A 19515-nucleotide genomic window follows, 5' to 3' on the forward strand; every position below is an offset into this window, starting at 1 on the left:
ATTAGTGTGTTTTATCATTATATTCAATTTGGTAATGCCTAGGTTATTTAAAAAATGAAATGCCTTTGTAACAGATGAGTTTTCGTCAGAAACCCTGATACTTCGAAAGAGATTGTCCATTTTGTACACGAAGTGCATCCAGTTTTTGCCGTAACCCTCTCTACTTTTTTGCACATGCTATTTGGATGAAATTATGATACCATGCTAACTTTCAACCTTTTCTGTGTTCATTTGAAATGCTTTTCAATTTCAGGGTCATTTAGCTGGAAAAAATCAGTAAATGCATGAAAAGAATTTGTTTGCACATAAAATTTCTTCGCGTTTCAAATGCCAAAACACATAACTACCCTAACTATTACAGAGATTCCCTCCTGGGTGTGAAACACAGAAGAAAGTGATGATAGTGAAGCCGATCACATCCCAGATCTTTGGGTGTGAAACTTTTTCTTCACGTGTGTCCCTTTGCGCCGTAGCCATGGAAAATCTTCATCATTTAACTAGATGCTCGGGTCAATATTCACTGTGAATGGAGCAATTTCATCAAACTTTTCATAATCTTCTGACATGTTTGTCTTGTCATCCACTCCCACGATGTTTCTTTTTCCTGAAAGAACTATGTGGCGCTTTGGCTCGTCGTATGATCCATTCGCTTCCTTATCTTTTCTTTTTCTCGGCCTGGTAGACATGTCTTTCACATAAAAAACCTGCGCCACATCATTGGCTAGGATGAATGGTTCGTCTGCATATGCAAGATTGTTGAGATCCACTGTTGTCATTCCGTACTGCGGGTCTTCCGTTACCCCGCCTCGTGTCATATTGACCCATTTGCACCGAAACAAAGGGACCTTCAAATCACCTCCATAGTTAAGCTCCCATATGTCCTCTATGTAACCATAATATGTTTCCTTTCCCGTGTTGGTTGTTGCATCAAAGCGGACACCACTGTTTTGGTTGGTGCTCTTCTTATCTTGGGCGATCGTGTAAAATGTATTCCCATTTATCTGGTACCCTTTGAAAGTCATTATATTCGAAGATGGTAACTGGGACAGCGAGTACAGGTCATTTTGAATATCGCCATCATTCAGGGCACGTTTCTGCAACCAACCAGCGAAAGTCCTCGTTTGTTCGCGTGTAATCCAGTCGTCAGACTTCTCCGGGTGTTTGGAGTGTAGAAAATTCTTGTGTTCCTCCATATACAGAGCCACCAAGGCGGAATTATGTAGAACTGTGTAGTGTGCTTCAGTGAGAGAATGCCCGTCCATACATATTATTTGATGCCCTCCTAGCGTGCCTTTTCCATCCAATCTGCCCTTATGCTGCGATTCAGGAACACCAAACGGCTTAAGGTCAGGAATAAAGTCAATACAAAACTCAATGACCTCCTCATTTTCATGGCCCTTCGAGATGCTTCCTTCTGGCCTAGCACGGTTATGAACATATTTCTTCAAGACTCCCATGAACCTCTCAAAGGGGAACATATTGTGTAGAAATACAGGACCCAAAACGTTAATCTCTTCGCAAAGGTGAACTAGGACGTGTGTCATGATGTTGAAGAAGGATGGTGGGAACACCAACTCGAAACTGACAAGACATTGCACCAAGTCATTCTATAACCTTGGTATGATTTCTGGATTGATTACCTTTTGAGAGATTGCATTGAGGAATGCACATAGCTTCACAATGGCTAATCGAACGTTTTCCGGTAGAAGCCCCCTCAATGCAACCGGAAGGAGTTGCATCATAATCACGTGGCAGTCATGAGACTTTAGGTTCTGGAACTTTTTCTCTACCATATTTATTATTTCCTTTATATTCGACGAGAAGCCAGAAGGTACCTTCATGCTGAGCAGGCATTCAAAGAAGATTTCCTTATCTTCTTTGGTAAGAGCATAGCTGGCCTGACCCTGATGTATGCCATCTTTTCCGTGCATACGTTGCTGGTCCTCCCGTGCCTCTGGTGTATCTTTTGTCTTCCCATACACGCCCAAAAAGCCAAACAGGGTCACGCAAAGATTCTTCGTCACGTGCATCACGTCGATTGCGGAGCGGACCTCTAGGTCTTTCCAATATGGCAGGTCCCAAAATATAGATTTCTTCTTCCACATGGGTGCGCGTCCGTCAGCGTCCTTCGGAACAGGTTGTCCGCCAGGACCCTTTCCAAAGATTACCTTCAAATCCTTGACCATATCATGTACATCAGCACCAGTACGGTGGCGAGGCTTCGTCTGGTGATCCGCCTCACCTTTCTTTCTTACGGGATACCTTGTCGGAAGATATCGACGATGTCCCAGGTACACATTCTTCCTACAACTATCCAAATATATCCTGTCGATACCATCCAAATAGTGCGTGCATCCGCGGTATCCCTTGTTTGTCTATCCTAAAAGGTTACTGAGAGCAGGCCAATCATTGATGGTCACGAACAGCAACACCTTTAGGTCAAATTCTTCATGTCCATGCTCATCCCACGCACGTACACCTGTTCCATTCCACAGCTGTAATAGTTCTTCAACTAATGGCCTTATGTACACATCAATGTCGTTGTCGGGTTGCTTAGGGCCTTGGATGAGCACTGGCATCATGATGAACTTCCGCTTCATGCACAACCAAGGAGGAAGGTTATACAAACATAGAGTCACAGGCCAGGTGCTATGGTTGCTGCTTTGCTCCCCAAAAGGATTAATGCCATCTGCGCTTAGACCAAACCATACGTTCCTTGGGTCACCTGCAAACTACTCCCTGTACTTTCTCTCAATTTTTCTCCACTGCGAACCGTCAGCGAGTACTCTCAACTTTCCGTCTTTCTTACGGTCTTCTGCGTGCCACCGCATCGCCTTCGCATGCTCTTTGTTTTGGAACAAACGTTTCAATTGTGGTAATATAGGAGCATACCACATCACCTTGGCAGGAATCTTCTTCCTGGGGCGCTCGCCCTCGACATCACCAGGGTCATCGCGACTGATCTTATAACGCAATGCACCGCATACCGGGCAAGCGTTCAAATCCTCGTACTCACCGCGGTAGAGGATGCAGTCATTAGGGCATGCATGTATCTTCTGCACCTCTAACCCTAGAGGGCAGACAGCCTTCTTTGCTTCATACGTACTCTCGGGCAATTCGTTGTCCTTTGGAAGCATATTCTTTATCATTACCAGCAACTTTCCAAATCCCTTGTCAGATACACCATTCTCTGCCTTCCATTGCGGCAATTCCAGTGTGGTGCCCAACTTTTTTTTGTCAGCTTCGCAATTCGGGTACAACAATTTCTTGTGATCCTCTAACATGCGCTGCAACTTCATCCTCTCCAGATCACTTGCGCAGTTTCTCTTTGCATCGGCAATGGCCCGACCTAGATCATCAGTAGGCTCATCTGATGCCTCTTCTTCAGCTTCTTCCCGCATTGCTGGCTCAGCTTCTTCCCCCATTGTTGTATCATCGTATTCAGGGAACCCATGGCCAGGATAGCCGTCGTCGTCCTCTTCTTCTTCATTGTCTTCCATCATAACCCCTATTTCTCCGTGCTTGGTCCAAACATTATAGTGGGGCATGAAACCGGACTTAAATAGGTGGACGTGAATGGTTCTTGACGTAGAGTAACTATGACCATTCTTACAGCCAGCACATGGACAAGGCATAAAACCATCCGCCTGCTTGTTTGCCTCAGCGGCAAGCAGAAAAGTATGCACGCCATTAATGAACTCAGGAGAGCATCGGTCATCATACATCCATTGTCAGCTCATCTTCATTACACAACACCGAATAGACCAAATTAATACAAGTTCATACATAAAGTTCATATACAGCACTTAATTAAATGCAACATACAAATAACTCTCTAGCTAAAGAATTTAAATGCAAAAACAAATGCGATCAAGATCACAACTAAGGTAACAATTGATCCAACAACATAATGATACCAAGCCACACTATCAATGGCATATTTTCTAATCTTTCTAATCTTCAACCTCATTTTCTCCATCTTGATCTTGTGATCATCGACGACATCGGCAACATGCAACTCCAATTCCATCTTCTCCCCCTCAATTCTTTTCAATTTTTCTTTCAAATACTCGTTTTCTCTTTCAACTAAATTTAACCTCTCGACAATAGGGTTGGTTGGAATTTCTGGTTCACATACCTCCTAGATAAAAATATCTATGTCAACTTGATGGGCATAATTTGTCATAAACATGAAATGCAACAACTAGTTTTAAAAGAGAATATACCACATCCGAATCATAACAAGGACGAGGGCCGACGGGGACGGATATCAAGACCATGGCACTATGTATAACAAACAACGTACGGGTAAGATAATTATACGAGTAACTATATATATCCAAATCACACAAACATCAATTTGGTAATGTAAAACATTCATGAACAAGAGCCTCACCACAATGTGGTGCCGGCGACGGGACGGTGCGGGCGATCGACGGTGGTTACGATGGAGATTTAGAAGGCACTAAGTAAACCACACCTACATATGCAAACTAAGTGTTATTTTTGACCTCATATTGCATATAAATCAAATACTAGCAAATATAATTCCTCCCAAATTAATCACTATGCAAAGCATTGCAAGAGCTAATCTAGCAATGAGAGTTGAAAGGACAAAGTTGCTAACCTTTGTGATCATTTGAATGGATGGGGGCCTTCAAATCTTGACAAATTTTGGGCAAAATTTGTGAGGAGCTCGAGGAAAAGAGGGGAAGAACAGATGAAGTGAGGGGAAAGGGGAAGAACAGAGCGTCTCGGGTGGACTAAGGGTTTATGTACGTCGACCTTTAGTACTGGTTCGTGCCACGAACCGGTACTAAAGGTGCTGGACGGGCCCCAGACTGACAACATCCTGCCACCACTCTCTTTAGTACCGGTTCGTGGCACAAACCGGTGCTAAAGGTTCGCCATGGACTGGTACTAATGAGAGCGACTGGCTAGCCGTTGGAATCGGCACTAATGGACACATTAGTGCCAGCTCAAAATCAAACCGGCACTAATGTGTCTCAGATTTGCCCCTTTTTCTACTAGTGAGCTGGAGAGCACCGTTGTCATTTGCATACATTACTATTAGTTTATATTGAGTATGACTATGACTTGATCTCTTTTACCATGAATTACAATGTTTAGTTAGTCCTTGATCTTTAGAGGTGCTCTGCATTTATGTTTTGCGGTCTCAAAAAGGGCTAGCGAAATACCATCTTGTTATATCATATTATGATTGTTTTGAGAAAGTGTTGTCATCCGAGATTTATTATTATTGCTCGCTAGTTGATTATGCCATTGACATGAGTAAACATGAGACCAAAGTGTTATTGTGAATATGGTTAGTTCATAATCTTTGCTGAAAACTTGAATGTTGGCTTTACATATTTACAACAACAAGAGCAAACAGAGTTTGTAAAAGTTTTTCATTATCACTTTCAGTTTATCAACTGAATTGCGTGAGGACAAGCAAAGGTTTAAGCTTGGGGGTGTTGATACATCTCCATCGTATCTACTTTTCCAAACACTTTTGCCCTTGTTTTGGACTCTAACTTGCATGATTTCAATGGAACTAACCCGGACTGACGTTGTTTTCAGTAGAATTGCCATGGTGTTATTTTTGTGCAGAAATAAAAGTTCTCAAAATGACCTGAAACTTCACGGAGAATATTTTTGGAATATATAAAAATACTGGCGAAAGAATCAAGGCCAGGGGGCCCACACCCTGTCCACGAGGGTGGGGGCGCGCCTACCCCCCTGGGTGCGCCCCCTGCCTCGTGGGCCCCCTGGAGCTCCACGACCTCAACTCCAACTCTATATATTCACGTTTGGGGAGAAAAAAATCAGAGAGAAGGATTCATCGTGTTTTACGATACGGAGCCGCCGCCAAGCCCTAATCTCTCTCGGGAGGGCTGATCTGGGGTCCGTTCGGGGCTCCGGAGAGGGGAGTCCGTTCTAGCAGGAGCTCAGTGTTCATTATTTGTAGAACTTCATGTGTACTTTAATGCCATGTGCTTTGTTGTCTTGTTGAAGTGTTGTAGCATAGTTTCTTGTTGCATCTTAAGTGCTATGATGTTGTTAAGCGCAGATTTGCATCATTCTTGTTTTGCTTGTCTTTTGCAAACCGTGCATCCGTTTCCGGTGATCCTTATATCGATTTCGACTAAAATCACATCATCTTTCCAGCGGCTTACTTGGTTTGCCAAGTTGATGCCTTGATCATCCTTTCCCTTCCGGAGTACTCATATGCATTGCACATCATGCCTTGCATTCCATGCCATGTATTGCATCATGTTGCTTGTGCATTGCACCGTGATTGATTGTTGTTCCGTTGCTTGTGTTCTTGCTTTGGGAAGAGCTGGGAGACGAGTTCGTGAACGAGGAACCTGTTGAGTACGTTAACGAGGAGCAATCTTTTGACAACTCTGAGAACTTTGCAGGCAAGATGACCATTACCCTCGATATCACTTCTATCTTTGCTTGCTAGTTGTTCGTTCTATCGCTATGTCGCGTTACCTACCACTTGTTTATCATGCCTCCCATATTGCCATGTCAAGCCTCTAACCCACCCTCATAGCAAACCGTTGTTTGGCTAAGTTACCGCTTTTGCTCAGCCCCTCTTATAGCGTTGCTAGTTGCAGGTGCCTTGCAGGTTGTTCCATGTTGGAACATGTATATGTTGGGATATCACAATATCTCTTATTTTAATTAATGCATATATGTACTTGGCAAAGGGTGGAAGGCTTGGCCTTTTGCTCTGTTCCACTCTTGCCGCCTTAGTTTCCGTCATACCGGTGTTATGTTTCTTGATTTTGCGTTCCTTACGCGATTGTGGTTATGGGACCCCCTTGACAGTTTGCTTTGAATAAAACTCCTCCAGCAAGGCCCAACCTTGGTTTTAACATTTGCCTAACAACCACCTAACCTTTTCCCTTGGGTGTTGCAAACCCGAGGGTCATCTTTATTTACCCCCCCCCGGGCCAGTGCTCCTCTGAGTGTTGGTCCAAACCGAGTAGACTGCTCGTAGGATGTCTCATCCGGTGTGCCCTGAGAACGAGATATGTGCAGCTCCTATCAGGATTTGTCGGCACATTCGGGCGGTCTTGCTGGTCTTGTTTTACCATTGCCGAAATGTCTTGTAACCGGGATTCCGAGACTGATCGGGTCTTTCCAGGAGAAGGAATATCCTTCATTGATCGTGAGAGCTTGTGATGGGCTAAGTTGGGACACCCCTGCAGGGTATAAACTTTCGAGAGCCATGCCCGCAGTTATGTGGCATATGGGAATTTGTTAATATCCGGTTGTAGAGAACTTGACACTTGACTTAATTAAAATGCATCAACCACGTGTGTAGCCGTGATGGTCTCTTTTCGGCAGAGTCCGGGAAGTGAACACGGTTTGGGTTATGTTTGAACGTAAGCAGTTCAGGATCACTTCTAGCTTTTCGACCGTTGCGTAGCTTCTCATCTTACTCTTATTTGCGTATGTTAGCCACCATATTTGCTTAGCGCTTGCTGCAACTCCACCTCATTACCTTATCCTACCCATAAGCCTAAATAGTCTTGATCTCGCGGGTTTTGAGATTGCTAAGTCCTCGTGACTCACAAATACTACCAAAACAGTTGCAGGTGCCGATGATACCAGTGCAGGTGATGCTACCAAACTCAAGTGGGAGTTTGATGAGGACCTTGGCCGTTACTACGTGTCTTTTCCTGATGATCAGTAGTGGAGCCCAAATGGGACGATCGGGGATCTGGCAGTTGGGTTATCTTCTTTTCTTTTGGATTTGTCCGTAGTCGGACTATGTGTGTACTCTGAATGATGTATGATTTATTAAGTATTATGTGAAGTGGCGATTGTTAGCCAACTCTATTTATCCCTTTCTTGTTCATTACATGGGATTGTGTGAAGATGGCCCTTCTTGCAACAAAACCATAATGCGGTTATGCCTCTAAGTCGTGCCTCAACACGTGGGAGATATAGCCGCATCGTGGGCGTTACAACCAAACGCCGTCAAAGTGGGATGGGAGTGGCAACTCAAGTAAGCTCAATTGCTTCATCTTGTCATCATTTGCATATGTTTCTTGTGTTTGCATTCTCGTGCTAATAAATATGTTGTTTGCTAGATGGGGGTGGCGACCACTTTGTATCATGGAATGGAGAAGAAGTTGTTTGCTTTTAGCCATTATTGGATCATATTGAATGGAGTGCCAAAGTGGATACAACTTGTGGCAGATGTCAAGGCTGGCAAGAAGAGGAATGATGGCTCAAGCTCCCACAAATCAATTGGGTTGGACGATGAAGAGGATGATATTGTCGTCAAGAATGGAAGAGCCATCGTGCCAAAGGATAACCGGCAAGTCATGGGAAACAAGTGGGAGAAGGCAAGGGCCTCCTATGACACCGCGGCTACAAAGATGTCCTCCACATGGACGGGCATTTTTCGGTGAGGGAGATGATCAAGAGGAGAGGTACAAGCTCATGTTGGATGCGAAAAAGGAGAGGATGGATTGGGACCGGAAGAAGGCGGAGACAAAGCTAGAAATAGAGAGGGTGAAAATCAAGTTGGAGAACCAAGAGGCGGCGTTAAAATGGGAGCTCGAGAAGGCCAAGACATTTGAAAAGATTGAGCTTGAGAAGGAGAGCTTGCAACTCACACGGGACGTGGAGGATGCGAAGATCATGTTGGTGGACGAAACCCTCTTGGATAAGCATTTAAAAAGTGGCTTGCGTAGAAGAATGAGGAGGTCAACAAGCGTAGGGTGGCGGCGGCAGCGGAGCATGCAGCCCGAATGCAGGCGGAGCATGTAGCCCGGATGCAGGCAGAACAGGACGCACAGATGGCCTCGGAGCAAGCGGCATGGATGGCGTCCGATGAGTGATCCGACCAGCAAGCGAGGCATCCTTCATGCCCGAACATTGATTTCATTTCGGCATGTCCAGATTGTTGAACTATGATTTGCTTTGCTTTGTTTTGAACTGTTGAATTCAGATAATTTGTATTGTATGATGGACGTGCATGGATTTGAGGCTCCGCATTTGAGGTATGTGGATGTGCGGCTGTCGGGCGCTGTCCACAAACATGCCCGCGGGCATATACGGGGCCGAATTTGCCAAGTTTGGCTGTAGATGCTCTTATATGTATTACTCAAAATCATCTCGTTTGTTTTGGGTGAACCAGGAAACCAGCGAGCCTCCAATCCCCCCGTACCCCCTTGTCTCGCCCCCTCCAGGGCGATCGGGTGGGCTAACCCTAGCCCCGGCCGCCGCCCCCTTCCCCCCGTCTATTCCACCTCGTCATCCCTAGAGACGTGCGCTGGGTAAGCCTGGGTGCCACCGGCAATGGGAACGACACGGATCAATGATGTAGACACGCTGTCTGGAAGGACAAGCGACGCGAGATCACCCTCCGAAGTTAGTCCATCCCGGCGGCTACATAGGGAGGGCGTATCGGGAAGGGATGTGGCCAATCGACGGTGCATGATCCTCGGAGTAGCGGCTTTTGGTCATGGTGCTGGCGGTGTCCCCTCTGCCGGGGATGATGGGCCAGGTGTTGGGTCCTTGTGGCAGCGCCGATGGTGGCAGGTCTTGGGATCACGCTCCCGGGACACGTGTGGTGTCCTGAGCTTCCTCCAGCATCGACGACATCAATTGGCGCGACGGTGGGTGCTGCCTATAGTGCCCGGAATCAGGGTGGCGACCCCTCATTTTCGACTCTGTGGTCATGTGGGCAACTCAGAGTCTGGATCTCGAGGTGGTGACTGCCTTTCTGAGACTTGTGGCAGTATGGGACGTCCCTCCATCAACATATCGGGTTTGATGCATCTTGGCAGTGACACATGCATCTCTTCTGGAGTTGTTAGGCGGTGCCTGTCAACGACAGGCGAGGCCTCCGACGGATGCTACGCATGACGTCTCATGCGGAGGCGTTAAGTCATGCCGGCTACCGGCACGTGCTTCATGATGGTTCTGAAGGAGGTGTCATGTCTAGCCTGTCGCTGCTGGATCAAAGATGGTGCGACAGTGGCGGGAGGCAGGCGATATGGGACGTCTATCTTATATTGTCTTCTCCAAAGGTATTTGGTTATCGAGGCGTCGGCAGCCGAATTAGGGATGATGGTACATATGGCTTCAACGATGACTTTATGCACTCCGATGAAAACACAAGATCTTTGATCAAGCTATGTCGACGTGCGCCTACGTCGTGACCTTACTGAAGGTGGTGGATTGAACCTTGACTTTGGGGATGAGAATTCGGAATTTGACCTTGTGTTGGATTCGCCATCATCGGCGCATGTGCGGCGATTCCTTCACGAAGGCGTAGCCTAGGAGATGTGTATTTTTCATTTTGATATCGTCTAGGGTTAGTGGCTATCTGATATCTGATGGAGTTACTGTCGTGAAGCATGCGATCTCATATTTTCTTTTCGCTTTTCTTTCAGTCATGTTGTTTGGCTGCTGGGTTTTGCATCTTTAATAATATATTGCTACAGGCAGGCGTGGGTTTCGGAATATCTCATTTTTCGATCGAGATACAAAAGACTTCATGTTCAGCACATTTATTTTCGGGTTGATATCAATGGAGCTAAAATATGAGTGGGTTTGGAGTCGCTCGCTGGTGCAGAGCTTTTCTCGCAGCCCTGTTCTCTGATTCTGCTACTGGTCAGGCCACGCGTCATGGCGCAGTTTCCTGTCCTTCTGTCCCTCGTTTGCGCGCGCCACGTCTTTCTTCCTTTTTTTGGGGGGTTCTGCCTCCCTCTGTGTTTTGGAATGCGAGATCTGATTCGGAGCTCTCGAGGTGTTCCTTCTGTACCGGAGGCTGCTGCTTCTCCTCTGTTCCTCCATCCGATGAACGGCGACGGCGGGATCCATTCGACAGCAACCTACCGCTTCGCCTGGCGGATTTGAGGCCGGCGGCGCGGCTGCTGCTTCTCCGGATCACGGTCGATCAGGGCATCGTGGGCGCCGAGGGAGTGCTGCTGCCGGATTCGATGTCGCCATCATCTCTGTTGCCGCCGATGGGGTCCGTTTCGTATCGGCCTTCTTCTTACGCCCTTCTGCCTTCCCCTCTTGCCGTGGCATCTTTGGTGGCCTCTCCTGTGCGTGCGCGCGCCTCGGCGCCGGCCTTTCCCGCGTCTTTTGCGGTTGACGGTGCTTCGATTTCGTCCCTCCAGTCTCACGAACAGCTCCCTGCTGCCCATCTGATGTTGATGTTGATGCTCGGGGAGCTGCTGGTTCATCCGTTGATGTTGATGTTGATTCTTGAGGCGTGCGATTCTGTTGGGCAAATGGCCTGTTGATTCTACGGATGGCATTGTTTCTTTTCTTTGTTTTTCGTATTTTCCATCTCTTCTTGCTGGTTTTTTCTACATTTCATCTTCTGCATTTGCTTGATGTGCAGGTCATCTTCTGCATTTGCTTGCTACTCATATTCAGAGGTATACTCACTGGTGCGTATGTTATTTGATAAATACATCCTTTGTACCATAAGGTTAATCTCAATCTTCTTCTCCTGGTTGTGCAGGCTAGCTGCTCCTGGCAAGCTGACTGCCAGCTATCTACTTCATGTTCTGCTATATGTTATCTGACAGTTATAGTGTGCCTCTTGGTGTTACCTATAGGTATATATATGTACTGCTAATGCCAGTATGCCACTATGTATGAATAATCAGATGTTTGTGTGCATCTGGGAGGTTGGTCTGAGGGCCAAATTAGCATGTATGCTTTGGAATTCAAGTGAGATCACAAACTTTTTGTGCGATTTTGACATGTGATGTATTGCACCTGGGTGCAAAACATACATGCTAATTTGGTGACCCGGAGTGATCTTGATAAGCAGCATGCATGATTTGTTTCAGCTAATGCATACACGATTACAGAATATTGTGAGCAGCTTTATGACATGGTTCAACTTATTCTTTATATTGCAGGTTAACTGGTATTTCTTTGTTTCAGTGGACTCTACTCGCCGTGCTACATCTCAGATTCTAGGAGGTAGTTTCTGTCATTCCTTTTATCCTCATCGCTGAATGTTTCTGTTTTTACATCAGTATGTCTAATCGGACCACACTGCTATTTCGATTTGATAAAAAAGACGCACACCTTTCTCTGTTATTAATGTCAAGAGATCTTTCTAATTGTGTTTTCTACCGGTTAGGTATAGTAATTTATATGTCTCCCTAGCTGCACAGTATCGACTACTTATTCGGCTTATTTCTATAGAGAATAAGTTTTGGGGTTACATTAGCGTGTCGACACCATGATTGTAATCTACAGAGGACAGGTGCTAAAGTGCAAGAAAACTGTATGATAATCTCATTGGCACCTGTTATTTTAGTCTAATACTAATATGCAAACAGAGACTGATACATAGTAATTTACTAAGTCAGTTTGTATCCTGATTTAGATTTATTCAGTTCTATAGCTAGATTTCCATTTATTAACTGATTTATTTGACCTTTCCGTCGTCTTTTACTGAAAGTTTCCTTATTAGCTACGTGAAAACACTTCTCAATATTGTTTGTTCTCAATACTTCTCCCCAAGCAATGTCGGTACTCTAAGAGTTTATACAATGCTGACATAAACTTTCTGTTTCGTCAATCAGTTTATCTCCTTGCTGTATGTGTACAAAATTGCTTATTTATGATACTTTTTACATGAAACTTGCTGGTTCTATTTGGTGTTAAATAGCTGACATATCTCAAACAAAATAGTTGAAAGAGAAGAATAAACAAGAAAATATGATGGTCGTTATTTTTTTCCTTGGTCCTGTGGATGCTTGCGATATTACAATAAAGTATGTGTTACAGGAGAATACGGCACGTGTTATGACCGGCATATTAGGGGCTTAGCCCAGTTAGTTGTGGCCCAGTTTATCTTATCGTTATTAGGGGCTTAGCCCAATTATCTTATTAGGAGGATTATATAAACTCGTGTAAGGACGCGTTTTGGGATTAAGCAAGAAGCAATCATATTTGCTCGGCTTTCTTAGGGAGCCAGGAGACCGAACCCTAGCCGCCGCCCCTGCGCTCTCTCTCTCTCTCTCTCGCCCGCACGCAACGACGGCGCCCCAGCGCCGGCGACCACGCCTTCCTCCACGCCACCCCTCCTTCCACCCCTACAACCCGAGACCACGCCCTGGTAGGGATCTGGTTCCTACCAATTTGGTATTAGATAGCTTTGGTGTGATCATGTCCTTGCCGCCGCCCACCCCGACCCTCCCGCTGCCGACGGCGACGACCACCCCGATGGCCACCGCAGCCAGGGCCCCACTCTTGCCAGTGCCGGTCACCTCCGCCGCGCCCGTCCCCGTCGTCTTCACCCCGGAGGAGATGATGGCTGCCATCGGGGATCTCACCCAGGCGGTCACGGGCATCTACACATTCCTCGCGAGATCCTATGGGCCGTAGCCGCCTGTGCCCTTCGCCACCGCCCCGCCGCCATGGCAGCCGCCGTCCTCGGCGACCCCCGTCGCCGCCGCCATGCAGCAGCTACCGTGGCAGCCGCCACCAGCGACGAACCCCGGCGCCTCCACCATGCAGCTAGGGCAACAGTTGCGGCCGCCGCCACCGGCGACCGCGGCCCTGGGCATCCCGATGACGGTCCCGGGGGTGCCCATCCACCAGGTTCGGTTTCCCCGTCGCTGTCCCCGTTATCGGCCTGGCTCGCTGGGTCCCTTGAGCCAGTCTACACGACGGCCTCGGTCGGGCCGCACGTGCTGCCCCCACCGGCGACGCACCCGGCCATGCAGTTTGGCGGGTCCTTGGGCTACGTCGAGCCCTTCCCCAGCGTCGACGGGCCCCTGTTCCAGGGCGGCACCCTGATGCCCGCCTACTCGGCCTCGTCATCCTCGCTGCGCCGTGCTGACGAGGCACACCCACCCGTCGTCCACGTCTAGACGCCACCGAGATTCTCCAAGCTGGAGTTCGCGACCTACGACGGCACCATCGACCCCCTGAATTGGCTCAACCAATGCGACCAATTTTTCAGGGGCCAGCGCACGCTCGCGTCAGATCGCACCTGGATCGCCTCGTATCATCTCCGAGGAGCCGCGCAGACGTGGTACTACGCTCTCGAACAGGACGAGGGCGGCATGCCACCATGGGAGCGCTTCCGTGAATTGTGCCTCTTGTGCTTCGGTCCGCCTATACGCGGGAGCCGTCTGGCGGAGCTTGGGCGTCTTCCGTTCCTCACCTCGGTGCAAAACTTCGCCGACCGCTTCCAGGCACTGGCGTGCCATGCCCCCGGCGTTTCGGCTTGGCGGCGGGCTGAGCTCTTCGTCGGCGGCCTACCGGACCACATCTGCGTGGACGTGGAGATGCTCGGGCCACAGGACCTCTAGACGGCCATGTACTACGCCCGCGCGTTCGAGCGTCGCGCGGTGGCCATCCAGCAGGCGCCACCGCCCCGGGCCGCTAGGACGACACCCTGGCCGGAAGTTCTCGCGCAGGGTCGGCCTGCCCAGGCTTCCGCGGCGCCCCTTGCCGCGGCTGCAGCAGGCCCGTCCCGCCGGCTCACCCCGGCCGGGCAACTCGAGCGTCGCCGCCAAGGGTTGTGCTTCAACTGCGACGAGCCCTACGTACCGGGCCACGTCTGCCCACGACTCTTCTACCTGGAGGCTGCAGACTACATTGGGGAGGACCCTGCCGCCGCCGGGCTCGGCGACCAGCCCGCCCCAGTTGACGCGGAGGTGTTTGGCGACCGTTGATCTGCCCACTTTCCAGCTCGAGGACGAGCTGTTTGTGCAGGCGGGGAGAGATGTTATGACTGGCATATTAGGGGCTTAGCCGAGTTAGTCGTGGCCCAGTTTATATTATTGTTATTAGGGGCTTAGCCCAATTATCTTATTAGGAGGATTATATAAATTCGTGTAAGGACCCGTTTTAGGATTAAGCAAGAAGCAATCATATTTGCTCGGCTTCCTTAGGAAGCTGGGAGACCTAACCCTAGCCGCCGCCCCTGCGCTCTCTCTCTCTCTCGCGCGCGCACGCAACGACGGCGCCCCAGCGCCGGCTACCACGCCTTCCTCCACGCCATCCCTCCTTCCACCCCTACAACCTGAGACCATGCCTGGTAGGGATCCGGTTCCTACCAGCACGCCATATAACAAGGTTTACTGAAACCAACTGTTTTTTAGATCCCTTTGAAAAAGTGATGGGCTACTGTCGTATCTCACCTCTGGGTTTGCTCGCAACCTGCATTTTCCTGCACCATCAAACAATCAATGATTGAATTTTAATGCGCTCACGAAGTTATCTGATTCACACACAGATTATACTGCATAGGATAGAGAATATATAGGCTGCAGGGCAAGTTGGCAGGAAGTGATCCAAATAAATACATGGTTCATCTCTTAAATTGTTAAACTTTCCCACGATATGTTTCTATATAATAGTGTATACATTCATATATTGATGAAAGATATAATGCAACCTCCATTTTTTTCTGTTCCTTGGTTATTCTTATTCATCTATCTACAGTATGGTAAAGTCGGTTTGTAAAGTTCTTTTGGTGTACCGAGATTTTTTTTTAGAAAAGGAGGAGAACCCCCGGCCTTTGCATCTGGACGACGCATGTAGCAAAAGAAGGAAGGTGTGTCAGGAAAGAAAATTGAAAATGATAACTTGAAGCTGCTCCATCTATGTTGTCATTTTGTGTAGGTCATAGAACTTATTTTTCCATGAAAATTTGTTGTTTTGTTTTGGATTTTCTCTGCCCAAAGATTAGTGTTTTTTTTTCGTGGGTAGGAGCAATGAAGCACATGCACCAAAAGGAGTTACCGCACTGGAGCTATTCGTAGTTCATCACAGGAGCGGCTGTATGTCCCATCCTCGTAAGATACCGCTTCGATTCTACTCCCTCTGTACCGATCTTTTCCTTTAACCTCGTTTCCAACGTGTCAATAAAATTAAAATTAAAATATATTTGTTTTCTATATGCAACATCAGTTGAATTCATATCTTCCATCAACATGAATACGTGACGCTTTCATGTTGAACTTTCCTTGACACTATATACTTTTGTACCAAGTTTTATTTTGCTACTTACCATAGTATTTATCTACAATTTGAACTAGATACCGAGTATATATAGATACTCCTTCAAGGGACCGGATCCCTTCTACTGGGACTCACATTATAGGAAGCCATAGAAGGAACTAAAGCACATTCTACAGGGCTAGAAAAAGATTTCAAGGTGCAAATCAACCAAAACAGACTTGGGCTTTAATTCTGATTATATATTTCCGTCCTAGCCCAAAGTGTCGTACTGGTATATAATGAGTGATGCCTCAACAGGGCGCCTGAAGCGCTCCCGGCCGTCCCATCTCCGCTTTTTCAAAAGCAAAAATGGCGGCCTCGCGGGGGATCGGATCGACCGAGCAACCTTCGCATCAAGCTGCGCTGTGGTCCTTTTCTAAAAAAAAATCAAGCTGCGCTGTGGTAACCATCACGCCACTTTGCCTGATCTGTCAACTTACATCTTTTTCCTTCTTTTCTTATTTCTATTTTCTATTTTCTTTTTTTCCTTCCTCCTGTTTTCCTTTTTTTCGTTTTTTGTTTCTGTTATTTCTTCTTTTTCCTGATCCGATGATTTTGTTTCAAATTCGTGAACTTTTTTTTTCAAACTCGATGAACCTTTTTGAAAATTTTGATGATTGTTTTAAAATTTGATGAACTTTTTGTTGAAAATTTATTAACTTTTTTCCAATTTGGATGAACGTTTTTCAAACTTTTTTTAAAATTTGATGAACCTTTCTCAAATTCGGTGAACTTTTCGTGGGCAGGCCCAACTGAGCACCCACATCATTCAAGTCAGCTGATGAGATTGTAAAATTTCAGGTTCACCCCAATGACCTGTCTAAAATGGCCTCCATCGGGCTGGACGCTCCACTAGATGAAGCCATCTATGACACTACTATTATATTACTTTGCACTATGAAAATAGTAACTTACACTATTATCGTATGCATGACAATATTATAAATTACTCCCCACTATGACCAGTCTTACTTATAGTATGAGTAACATCACACATACCAAGACAAGATGGGTCTACAAATAAATAAATGAAGTTTTGCATGACACCATACATATGTCCCCACTATAGAGGTAGTAACGGTAATATATGCATGTTACTAGTCTAAGTTACTTCCCATTATGGCTAGTCTTATATCTAACCTTCCTCCTCTCTCTCTCAAGCCAAATGATCTAATATTATTCTTCTTAGAACCCTAACTCAAAAACCCCAAATGGCTTCTTATTAAAAATTGAATTAAGGTTGTATATGAGACATTCTTTTCTTCTCCTCGTCATTTCAAAAATTTAAAGAGACTTCTACATTTGTGTACCTAACTCGAACCCACTACTTAGATTTACCCCTAATTTTGAAGCATGCTCAAATTTACCCCTATGCCGTTAGGTGAGTTATAAAAATGCCCTTCCATGTTGTTTCATCCTATCAAAGGCCTTTCACAATCTATCGGATGTTTCCTGGGCATATTGTCCTGCCTCCGTGTGTCACTTACACATGGGACCCACTAAAAAAACGGTGTCTCACCTCTCTTCTGTAGCACTTGTATATATGGACCCAGAAAAATAAAAAGAAAAAACTCTCTCCCACATCTCTCTCTAACTTACATGTGGGGTCTAACAAAAAAAGAAAAAGAAAAAAAGCCACCGCGCTCTCTCCCGACCTCACGGGTCTCTCTTGGTTTTTTTTTCAAAACTGTGATGATTTTTATAGTAAATTCGGAATTTATACATCCTCACATAAGAAAATCAAAACTAGCACCCCGTCGGCGTCCAGTTGGCCGAAGAGGGGCTCTTCGGCCTGCGGTTGACCGAAGTGGGCTCTTCAGCCTCCCGTTGGCCGAAGAGTGCCCCAACTGGGCCGAAAAGGACTCTTTGGTCTGCCGTAGGCAGAAGAGTACTCTTTGGTCAACCGTAGGCCGAAGAGTACTCTTTGGGGCCCAAGACCTAGCATAGGCAGAAGAGCGCAGCCATGTAGCTTCAGCCTCCTGTTAACGCCGAAAGTTGGGGCCTAAGGACTCTGCCTACGGTTGACCAAAGAGTGTTCTTTGGCTTACGGCGGTCAAAGGAAAAACTCAATCCATTACAAGAGAGTAGAGGGGGAGAAACATCATAAGATCCAACTATAATAGTAAAGCTCGCGATACATCAAGATCGTGCCAAATCAAGAACACGAGAGAGAGATGAAACACATAGCTACCAGTACATACCCTCAGCCCCGAGAGTGAACCACTCCCTCCGCGTCATGGAGAGCGCTGGTATGATGAAGATGGTCACCGGTGAGGGATCCCCCCTCCGGCATATACCGGTGAGGCTTGCGGCGGCGGAACTCCCGATCTATTCTGCCCCCCGATGTTTTTAGGGTATATGGACATATATAGACGAAATAAGTCGGTCAGGGGAGCCACAAGGGGCCCACGAGGGTGGGGGCGTGCCCAGGGGGTAGGGCACGCCTCCCTGCCTCGTGGTTTCCTCAAATCTTTCCTGACGTCTATTCCAAGTCTCCTGGATTGCTTCCGTTCCAAAAATAACTCTCCCGAAGGTTTCATTCCATTTGGACTCCGTTTGATATTCCTTTTCTTCGAAACACTGAAATTGGCAAAAACAGCAATATGGGCTGGGCCTCCGGTTAATAGGTTAGTCCCAAAAATAATATAAAAGTGTATAATAAAGCCCATTAAACATCCAAAACAGATAATATAATAGCATGAATACTTCATAAATTATAAATATGTTGGAGACATATCAACATCCTCAAGCTTAATTCCTACTCGTTCTCGAGTAGGTAAATGATAAAAGAAAGAATTTATGAAGTGTGAATGCTAACAGGTGCACAAGTTTGATCAATGATAATTTCAGTCACCTTTTCTAGCATCATTATATGTCATAACAGTAGCTCATCATATAAAACTTTTCATGATCAAGTAACAAGCTATTCACATGTTAAAGCATAGACCATAAACTTTCTTGAAAACTAACAAACTTCATTTTCAGTCATCAAACAATTGCAATTCATCTTATTTTCAGGAAGGGTCTATGTCAGAGCTTTGATTTCGCAAAATCCACATACTCAACTATCATTTAATCTTTCACAATTGCTAACACTAACGTGATATTTATGGGTTCAAAGTCTTAATCAAACACAGAGAAAGATAGGGGCTCATAGTTTTGCCTCCCAACTTTTTACCTCAAGGGTAATGTCAACAACAATAATTTATGAACGCCTACATCCAAGTGGATATATATATATATATATATATATATATATATATATATATATATATATTCGGATCACCCCAACACAAAGTGCTTGCCAAAGGAAAAAAGTGTAAAAAGGAAAGGTGTTGATCACCATGACTCTTGTATAAGGGTAGAAGATAAAAGTAAAAGGTAGGCCCTTCGCAGAGGGAAGCAGAGATTGTCATGTGCTTTTATGGTTGGATGCACAAAATCTTAATGCAAAAGAACGTCACTTTATATTGCCACTTGTGATATGGACCT

The 19515-nt window shown here is 46.3% G+C and overlaps 1 long non-coding RNA gene and 2 pseudogenes across 3 annotated transcripts; 2 read left to right on the forward strand and 1 right to left on the reverse strand.

Annotated features, from left to right (window-relative positions):
• Nucleotides 1–413: 413 nt before the first annotated feature.
• On the reverse strand, nucleotides 414–4274 carry LOC147971831 (uncharacterized; annotated as a pseudogene).
• A 6449-nt stretch (nucleotides 4275–10723) lies between these two features.
• LOC147971832 (uncharacterized) lies at nucleotides 10724–19238 on the forward strand. Of its 3 annotated transcripts, XR_015603341.1 has the most exons (7): nucleotides 10724–11008; nucleotides 11387–11423; nucleotides 11510–11606; nucleotides 11916–11979; nucleotides 15519–15641; nucleotides 15733–15818; nucleotides 16062–19238. It is a non-coding gene; the product is annotated as an uncharacterized LOC147971832 (long non-coding RNA). The 3 variants fall into 3 exon arrangements; XR_015603342.1 differs by lacking the exon at nucleotides 16062–19238 and having other exon boundaries at nucleotides 15736–16051; XR_015603340.1 differs by lacking the exon at nucleotides 16062–19238 and having other exon boundaries at nucleotides 15733–16047.
• On the forward strand, nucleotides 13177–15244 carry LOC147971833 (uncharacterized; annotated as a pseudogene).
• Nucleotides 19239–19515: the final 277 nt, after the last annotated feature.

The sequence above is a fragment of the Triticum urartu genome, chromosome 5A (genome assembly GCF_056163025.1).
Source record: "Triticum urartu cultivar PI428250 chromosome 5A, HENAU_Tu73, whole genome shotgun sequence".
Taxonomy (NCBI): domain Eukaryota; kingdom Viridiplantae; phylum Streptophyta; class Magnoliopsida; order Poales; family Poaceae; genus Triticum; species Triticum urartu.